The sequence below is a fragment of the Mustela nivalis genome (assembly GCF_964662115.1).
Source record: "Mustela nivalis genome assembly, chromosome: 5".
NCBI classification, from domain to species: Eukaryota; Metazoa; Chordata; class Mammalia; order Carnivora; family Mustelidae; genus Mustela; species Mustela nivalis.
In genome coordinates, this window is record NC_139024.1 from 24,793,735 (window position 1) to 24,804,575 (window position 10,841).

A 10,841-nucleotide genomic window follows, 5' to 3' on the forward strand; every position below is an offset into this window, starting at 1 on the left:
TGGTGAATTAAATGGAAATCTTATGAGATCCACTTAGTACCTTTGCATTCTTTTAAATTTTTAGGAGTGGCACTAATTTCTGCTAGACCCTCTGTGATGCAGTATTGTTTTTGATTTATAATCTTGACTGTGTGTGTGTGTGTGTGTGTGTGTAGGCGAGTGGAAGTTTCAGAGCTCTCCATTTGACTGTCTTCACTACTATAGCTCGTGTGTGTGTGTGTGTGTGTGTGTGTGTGTGTGTAGGCGAGTGGAAGTTTCAGAGCTCTCCATTTGGCTGTCTTCACTACGATAGCTCTTATCCCACAGGCCATGGAGGCAGTGTGGGGCTGATTCAATTACTGGGCATATGTATTCCAAGTGTACCTTGAGAGACCAAGAAATCCTACAGATGGGTCTGCAGAGCCAACAGATGCACTGTAAGCCACACCTGAGCCAGAACTCCATTCCTCATACAATCCCACAGGGGCCACCCAGCACAAACTGACAGTACAGGGCCCCTTGTTCAAGAAAATATTAGGAGTTTTTAAAGGGCAGCATCTGGGCCTTAAACCAGGAATTAAACCACAGTTAGAATCTTCTAGATGTGAAATCCTGTGTGACTGCAGAGGTCACACACACATTTCTGTGACATTAGCCTTGTCAAACAGGGTACCATGATGCTATTCCTGGGCTCTGGGTATTAACATCAGCCTGGACCCTGTGTCCAACAGTCCTCAAAATGTTTGGATCTTACCCTTTCCTCAGCGTAGAGTTACCTAAGTAAATGGCCCTGGCTCTTTTGGGGAAGGACCAGAAACTCATTACTGTGAGTATTTGTGTCTTCCTGGCCACCTGGTCTCTTTCACTTGATGCGTTCTGGGTCCCAAAACTGGCTTGGTTCTGGAAAATGGCCAGGATATCCTGACTTTTCACTGGGATGACTGCCTTCAACATCCACCTTTGATTTCTTTTGTTCGTACAGGTTAAGTAGTACCTTTTGTGGGGGGGTGGGCTACTCATGTGTTTGCCCCTAGGAACACTGAATTTATTAACCATCTCCCTAGCTCTATGTAGGCCAGGCCATCTTGCTGCCACTCCAAACCTACCATTCATCACAATAATCGCATCCACCTGACTTATGGTTAAGTGCTACCAACTGGCCTCTTATGGGGGTGGGGGATTGGGGGGATGATAGAGGAAAGGGGGGAGTTATCCTATTATTCTCATTGCTGTCAATGAGCCCAGTTGTGTGAAGACAGAACTTCATCTCTGGTCCCCAGAGGAGAGACAGCCCTGAACTCTTGGAGCTCTGGGTGCCCCTCTCCCTAGCACATTCCATGATTGCTTTGGTAAATCATGTGTCCTCTGGACCGTCCAATGGAGCACAATCATGAGGCCTCAGATGGTATATCTGCCTTGCACGCCCACATTTCTGAGCCATTGACCTTTCTTCTACCATCTGCCAGGGTAATTCTGGCATTTAACCCTCACTCAATGCAGATCATTGCTTCTTCCATGCCTGTTGGGACCATACTAAGAGCATGCCTGTACCATCTCCTAGAGTTCTTGACAGAGTATCAAGCCCTGTATTCCAGGAGCTCCAAATAAGCACTTCTTCTCCAAAGGAACGTAATGCCTGCTTGGGTTCAGCACCTGAGTCCTGGCCCACGGCTTCCTTCCTAGCTCCTGCCACTGCCGTGGGCTAGGTCCTCTTCTTCAGCTTTCTCTGTTTCTGCTGCAGAAGAAGAGAGATTCTTCGCATGCTATCTGGGAGACCTTTGACTTTCACATTTCTATACTTTTTGAAATCCATCAGTCACTCTTAGTCTTTCATTATCTTTTTCCTGACCATTGAGTTTAGTAACAGCCACCACTATTGTTCTTCTAGTTGCTATTTTCCCCATATTGCTCAAATGTCTGATACAGCGTTGGCTACCCCCAGTGAGAATTTCACAACTGGTTTGTTCCCTTGTGCTGTGTGTGCTCCCCTTTCTACCGATGGGGTGGTCCTGCCAACCCAATGGCAGGTGATCCAGCTCCCATAGCCCGTCTTAGCATCTGCTTTCTCAGACCATTTCTGGTTTCAGCTGTCCTAGGTTGGGTTCCTTGGAAGGTGACTTGGAGACTGAAATCAGCAGGCAGAAGCCTTAATAGGGAGTATTCTTGAGATCAACACCTGTGAGAAGGAAGAAAAGAAAGGAAGCAGGATGGCACAGAGGGGGAATCTGGCCATGACCAAGACCTCAGCTGACTCCATAGGGAACTCAAAAGCTGAGAATCGTCCCAAGTTGCAGGGAGGGCTTTTATCACCATCTTGAATAGTCATGGAATGACGCTGCTCTGGGAAGGGGTCGTGACTGTGGGAAAGGCAGCTCCCGGAAGTTGAACCAATTCCAAAACAGGCTGCCAGGGGAGAGGGGTCTGCCAAGGGCACTTCCAACAGTTGGAGGCTAAGTTCTTCTGTTCTGAAGAAGGTGACTCAGCACAGCGTCTTTGGTAGCTTGTAATCATGGAAACATTAACTTTCGATCTAGCTAAAAATTGTGCTATAAGTGAAAAATGTGTGTGGTTTTGTGTATGTGTGAGATTGAGGAGTGTCAAAAGGAAATCTTCTCTTTGCATGTTTGGAAGCCAATAGATTAGACCTCAAAATGTTTAAAAAATTAAAACAGGGACGCCTGGGTGGCCCAGTCAGTTAGGCATCTGCCTTTAGCTCAGGTGATGATCTGGGAGTCCTGGGATAGAGCCCTGCATTGGGGGGGGGGAAAAAATCTGCTCAGCAAGGGGCCTACTTCTCCCTCTTCCTCTGCCCCTCCTCCAACTCATACTCTCTCTCGCTAGCTTACTCTCTGTCTCTCAATAAATAAAATCTTTAAAAAATATAAAATAAATAAAATGAAAATTAAAACAAAAAAAATCTATGAAATAGGCTGTGGAAATTGTGTAATTTACTCAAGTATTCCTATCTTCCCCTTCTTGAAGATGCTGCTTTGTCTACCCACCAGGGAAATGTTTATATTTCTAAAAATGTTTTCAATAATTTTTTAATGATAAAAGCATCTTTGCATTTAACTCACAAATTTTCATTTTGCAAAAAGCCAAATCACCGACTCAGAGCTAGACACTGGGCAACCTTAGAGGGAATAAAGATAGAACAAATTAAATCTCACATACTTAGAAGGGATTTTGGCCTCTTTTATAACAAAGAAAGATAATGGGCAATTGAAAACTCTTAGACATCTTTTAGATGGCTTCCACTTCTCCAGTTCTTAAAGTATCATCTAGTGTTAGTAGAACAGATAATATTATCCCCATTTAATGGACGAAGTGACTGAGGCTTCTAAGTAGCTATGTTTTACCAATGAAATCTGTGTATAAATACTGGATAATAAATAAAATTACAAATAGATTTACTGTGTTTCAGTTGATTGTCTTGAATTTTAAAACAACTGCTGATAAAAAGAAATCGGTAAATGTTAAATTGTTACATGGCAGAATTTTTTTTTTCTACCCTGGGTTTTCTAGGATATTCTTTGACAGATAAACTTGTTCTAGAATAATTTCTTCAGGCTTGAAGACTGTCATGTCAATACCCAGAAAAACTCACCCTGCCTTTTAGGAAATCTAAACTGTCTAAAGTGTCAAACAGCAAATGGTGGAAATAGACAATTCCATTCCTACTGGCAAGAGAGATTTAATTTGTGTGAAAGATCGCTGGGTGTAAGTTTAGATACTTTAAAGCGAGACAGAAGTGTTTGGGTAGGTGGAGGAAGCTCCCAAGGGTGACCTTGGAGTTGCGTACAGTGGCATATGTGCCAGAGTGCTGGGGAGGGATTGGAAAAAAATCTTAGTTCCACTCTATAAAGCCCTCTTTTATTTAGGATTCTCTGAACTCATTCTGCTTCTCATCATTCAGTCCACTTATATTTTACATATACTTTGGCTCTTCACTTTTGTTATAATCCAAAGTACCCCCTTTTTAAAAAGTCTCCTTTAAATAATATAAAATCCCATCTGAACAAGTACTTACTAAGTGCATTGATAGAAGGTCCTCATTGCTTACTAAATACTTATTGAGCAGCTTGTTAAATTTTAACCTTCTAGACAAGGGTTTACTGTACCGAAACCTGAAATTACTGCCCAGAGACCTTTTGTAGCTCTTACATAAAAAATTAAAATAAATTTGAGAGAGGGGGGGAAGGTAGGGGAGATGCAATAATTTTGTAAATTTTAGGTTTGGGTTTTTATAACAAATTGGTCAATTTGTCTTTAAAATAGTTGTTTCATATATATTGTAAAAAAAAAAAAATTGCAGGAGATACCTGGGTAGCTCAGTCGGGTAAGCAATCTGCCTTCAGCTCAGGTCATGATTCTGGGGTCCTGGGAGTGAGCCCCCCGTTGGGGGTTGGGCTCCTTGCTCAGCTAGGAGCCTGCCTGCTGCTCCCCCTGCTTGTGCTCTCTCCTCTCTCTCTCTCTCAATGACCATAAAGTCAATAAAATCTTTAAAAAAAAATTCAGTAGTACAAAAGAGGCATCAGTGAAAACAGTGTCTTCTCACCCCTGTCCTAGAGCTACTAGTTTGCCTCTCCAGAGGAAACCAATTTCTTGTGTTCCGCCTTCCAGAGATGCTCTCTACACACACGTGTACACAAATGGTAGCTTACTGCATGCTTCTTACACACATACTCTTTCTGCAATCCGTATCAGAACACAATAGAGCTACAGATTTTCTTTTCTAATGCTTAAATAGTATTACCAGATTGTTTCCAATTCATTTGCCATTATGAGCAATTCTGTAATTTCGCTTTCTTTATGTTTACATTTTTACCCACACTTGGAATTTATTTTGGAGTACGGGGTGAAGTAGGGATACAAATTTGTTTTTTTCTGGGTGGTTATCGAGTACTAACATGATCTGTTGAATAATTCATGTTTGCCATTGATTTGAAATTCCACCATCATCACATACGACATTTTACAGGTGTTTGAGTAAGTTTCTGGAATTTCTGTTCTGCTTTGTTTGTATCACTCTATGACTGCTCCTCTTATTATTTTTTCAGAGTTTTCCTGACCTTTACTGCTTATTTTTTCATGTGACCTGTGGAAAATAGTTACAGATTGTCTATTTCCCCTAAAACTTCAAGTAACTGTTGAGGACTTGGGGCATGGCTAATGTCACTAAGAAGCCAAATGTTTTATTTTCTTTAACGTTAATTAAAACTTAGTTACACATAGCTAGTGGGTGCTGTATTGGACAGTGCAGTTCTAGCAGATTCTTCTTGTATATAAAAAGAATGTTGATATCTGAACATTAATTTTTTACCAAGCCACCTCACTCAGTTCTTTTATTCTTCTTTTTTAATTGAGGTATATTTTGTGCATAATGGTGAACATTAGTTACAGGTGTCTGACATAGTAATTCAATGAGTTTTTTAATTTTTTATTTTTAAAAATATTTTATTTATTTATTTGACAGAAAGACAGTGAGAGCAGGAACACAAGCAGGGGGAGTGGGAGAGGGAGAAGCAGGCTTCCCGTTGAGCAGGGAGCCTGATGAGGGGCTTGAACTCATGACCTGAGCCGAAGGCAGATGCTTAACCATCTAAGCCACCCAGGTGTCCCTCAACAAGTTTATATATTATGCCATGCTCACTGCAATGTGGCCACCGTCTGTCACCATATAATGTTATTATAATACCACTGACTCTATTCCTTATGCTGCACCTTTCACCCCTCTGACTTACTCATTTCATAACTGGAAGCCTGGATCTCCCACTCCCATTCACTCATTTTGCCCATCACACCACCTTCCTCCCCTCTGGAAACCATCATTTGTTCTCTGCATTTATGGGTCTGTTTCTGCTTTTTGTTTATTTATTTTATTTGTTTGTTTGTTTAAATTCTCTATGTAAGTGAAGTCATATGGTATTTGTCTTTGTCTGACTTATTTCACTTAGTGTAACACCTTCTAGTTCCATCTGTGCTGCTGAAAATGGCAAGGGCTTATCCTTTTTATGACCAAGTAATAATATTCCATTGTGTATATATACTACATCTTTATCCATTCATTTATTGATGGACTCTTGGGTTGCCTCCATATCTTGGCTATTGTAAATAATGATGAAATAGACAGGGCTGCGTATATTTCTTCAAAGTAGAGGTTTTTTTTGTTTGGATAAAAAAGCACTAGTGGGATTACTGGATTGTATGGTATTTCTGTTTTTAATTTTTTGGGGAATTGCCATATCATTTTCCATGTTGGCTGCACTTATTTCTACTATTATTTAGAATTATTTCCCAGTTGATTCTCTTGGGTTTTCCAAGAAATGCAGTTATATAATCTATAAATTATATAATTTATAATCTTTCCTTCCAGTTAATATAATGTCTACTTACTTTTGTCTTTTAGTTTTATGGAAACAGTGGTACATCAACAACCTTGTGATATTAATTAATTAATTAAACAAACATTAATTGTCTTCTAAATAGTGGATATTGAAGAACATAAAATAGTTGAGACATATTTGTTACCTTCAAGAATTTGTAGTATGGTGATAGGACTACCTCACAGGGAAGCATAACACAGTATAATAAAACTTATGATATAGGTATGCAATAGTTTTGACTGGCATAATGGCGTGAAAGCACTTTGCGTGTGTGTTTGTGTGTATCAGTGTATGTGTGTGTGTACATGTGCATACAAGCAAGAGAAGACTTTTGGAAAGAGCATACCTAGGCCAAGTCTTAAAGAATGAGTTGGAATTAATCAGATGAGAGGTGGAAGAGGATCCAAAGAAGACATATAATGGCAGACACATGAAAAGGTGCTAAACATCACTAATCTTTACTACTGCAAATCCAAACCAAAACGAGAGGGGGCGCCTGGGTGGCTCAGTGGGTTAAAGCCTCTGCCTTCGGCTCAGGTCATGATCCCAGGGTCCTGGGATCAAGCCCTGCATTGGGGCTCTCTGCTCAGCAGGGAGCCTGCTTCCTCCTCTCTCTCTCTGCCTGCCTCTCTGCCTACTTGTGATCTCTGTGATTTGCGATTTGATCTCAAACAAATAAATAAAATCTTAAAAAACACACACACACACAACGAGAGATCACTTCACGCTAGTTAGAATGGCTTCAATAAAAAAACACAAGAAATAACAAGTGCTGGTGAGGATATGGAGAAAAAGGAAGTCTCATATACTTTGGGTGGGAAGGCAAAATGGTACAGCCACTGTGGAAAACAGTATAGAGGTTCCTCAAGATATTAAAAATGGAGGGGCATCTGGCTGGCTCACTTAGTTAAGCGTCTCCTTTCGGCTCAGGTCATGATCCCAGGGTCCTTGGATCTAGTGCTGCATGAGGCTCCCTGCTCAGTAGGGAGTCTGCTTCTCCCTCTCCCTCTGACCCTCCTCCCTGCTTGTGCTCTCTCTCTCTCTCTCACTGTCTCAAATAGACAAAAAAAACCCAAAACCTTAAAAAAAAAAAACAAAATTTAAAATGGAAATACCATACAATCCAGTAATTCCACTACTGGGTATTTACCCAAAGAAAATGAAAACACTAATTTGAAAAGATATATGCATCCCTATGTTTACTGCAGCCAGGATATGGAAGCAACCTAAGTATCCATCCATAAATGAATGGATAAAGAACATGTGGTGTATAGACTGACACACACACACACACACACACACACACTCACTCACACACACACACAGGAATATTACTTGGTCATAAAAAAGAATGAGAACTTGCCATTTACAACAACATGGATGGACTTGGAGGGCATTATGCTGAGTGAAAGGAGTCAGACAAAGATGAATACTATATGACTTCACTTACATGTGGAATCTAAAAAACAAAATAAACAAAAAGCACAAATAGACCTATAACTACAGAGAACAAATGATGGTTGCCAGAGGGGAGTGGGGGTGGAAGATGGGCCAAATGAGTGAATGAGAATAGGAGATACGACCTCCAGTTATGAACGAATAAGTCACGGGGATGAAAGGTACAGCACAGGAAATAGAGTCAATGGTGTTGAAATTCAGTTGTCTGGTAGCCGACCGGAGTTCCACTTGTGGTGAGCATAGCCTCACATATAAACTTGTTGAATGGCTGTGTTGTACACCTGGAACTAATGTAACATTGTGTGTCAACTCTACTTCAACTAAAAAAGAAGATCGGATTTTCAGACTGAGACACAGTAACTTATCTATAAAGTAAACGTTTTAATATTTTCTTTTGACTTAAATGTTTACTCTTTTAGATATGGCTATGGGCCTTTGCTCCAATATGTATATAAACTATTGATAACACATATTGGGATTTCATTTGTGTTAGGCAGGTGTGAGGGTTTTCATAAAAATAATGCATGATAAAAATAAAAATAATTATTTTCAACACATGTTTAAGTTGTCTGCCTATAATGGTGGCAATACAGTTTAGCTGTTGGACTAATTCCAAAGTTAATTCCAATTTCAACTTAATTCTGTAGTAGCCCTAGTTTCTTTGTTAGTAATTATTTCATACTGGCAGTTCATTAAACTTCAAAATGTATAGTCCTTTCCTAGTGGAAGTGCTATCATACCAAGGGTTTTATGCCCCACACAGAGCCAAAGGGATAAGTTTAAATTCCTTTGAAACTCATAGCTAAATTGTTTCTTCTAGAAATGTTGAAATTCTAATTAATCACTGTCAAGTAAAAAAAAAGGGGGGGGTGAAGAAAAAGTATGTTGAAACTCTTTGATACAAAATGCTACTTCTTTCTCTTTTCCTAATATTACCTGGATTATTATTATAAAAGCTCTAGGTTAACACAGCAAGTTGCCAAGTGATCAATTTATCAAATTATATACATTCATTTTGTTTATGCTAATTGCTCATAGTTTATACCAATTTATATTTTGCAGAGACCTCACTGTCTAATGCAGTTGGATAATGGGTACAACATCAATGTTAAGAGGTTTGTAACTGTCCACTAAATGGAAGCATAAAAGGCAATGGAATAGATTGAAAAATGGTAAATATATATCAGATTTGGTGAGTTAATCTCACATTTCTTTACAGTGATCTTTCTGGGTCATGTTGAACATTTTGCCCTTACTGGAAACTAAGTTTTTTTTTCCTTTGTAAATTATTACCTATTTAATGTAACTATGTAAATGTATCTTTACTTTTTATGGAAATGCTAATTTACCAGGCATTTCATTTTTTTTTGGATACTGAAACAGTTCTGGAACACTCAGCTTCTACATACAAATGGTGGGCTTACTCTAAAATGTAGTTGAAGTTGTTATTCATCTGAGAAGAGTGAATGAGGATGAAAATGTGAAATCACTTCAAGTCCAATTTCTTCATGCGTCATCTGAAGCTCTTCCTTTAGCTCCCATTCAAAAAAGTAGACCAGTGTCTTAAGGGTAGGGGGACAATGGCTGGGATATTGGTTGAGATAGGCTGTTATGTTTTATGAGCTTTCTAACAAAATTTTAATGGCTTTTAAAACAACAAAAGTTTTATTTTTTGCTCACACTACCCATCCACTGGGTTGACAGAAAATCTCTACTAAACTTAGTCACTCAGGGACTCAAGCAGAAGAGCAGCCACCATTTTGAATATTGCTGGAGAGAAAAGATAATTCAGGGGAGGACCCTCCAGGCAAACTCTGGCCCAAACATGTGATACTTTCACTCACAATGCATTGACTGGAATTAGGCACATGAGTCCACCTCACTACAGGAGAGTCTGAGAGTCAAGAAAACTAGAAATATTTGGCACACAACATTAGTGATTGCCACAGTTGTATTGAGAAGGTGTTGAATTACTTAGTTGAGCACCGGAAGCTAATATTGCACTGCATGTTGGCTCACTGGAATTGAAATAAAAACTTAAAAAACAAAACAAAAAACGTTGAAAGAGCAGTTTTGGCAAGAGCAGAGATGACCTCAGCAGAAATGGAAAAACCAGTGTGAACAGTGCTGGGACACAGTGTTGGCTATTCTGGGATTGTTCATACTTCTCCTTCCTTCCTCAAACCATTTTCCAATTCAATTCACTTCAACTCAATTAGATTCAATTCAATAAACTTTTAAGAAATACCTCAAAGTGTGAGATACCTGGTTATACCAAAGTGGGCAGAAATAAAACTGTAGGTGTCATTTTTTTTTTTTTTTAATGCTACACTCAAGCTACTCTGGGGGTCACCTTGAGAAAAACTAACAAAGCTTTGACAACAAGCCAAAATCAGACCAAACTATATATAAGTTTTAGATATAATAGTAGTGTGAACAGGTACTGAGTTAAGTTAGATGCTTTCTTCATACTATTTACTAAAACATATTAGCTACATTTGACATATGACACCAAAGGTAAAAACCACAGAAGCATTATAGATAAGTTAGACTTTATCAAAATAAAAAAAAAACCTGGGGCACCTGGGTGGCTCAGTGGGTTAAGCCGCTGCCTTCAGCTCAGGTCATGATCTCAGGGTCCTGGGATCGAGCCCCGCATCGGACTCTCTGCTCAGCAGGGAGCCTGCTTCCTCCTCTCTCTCTGCCTGCCTCTCTGCCTGCTTGTGATCTCTCTCTGTCAAATAAATAAATAAAATCTTAAAAAAAAATAAAAATAAAAAAAACTTTTCTGCTTCTAAGAAAACCATCAAGAACATGAAAAGGCAACTTATTGTTATTGACAAGTCATATGTCTGATAAGGAATTTCTATCCAAAATAATTAAAAAAAAATTTTAAATTCAGCAATAAAAAAATTCAATTTTAAGATAAGCAAAAGATTTGAATAGATATTTCTCCAAAAAAAGTTTTATATGCAAAGTAAGCGCATGAAATATTCAATAACATTAGTCATTAGAGAA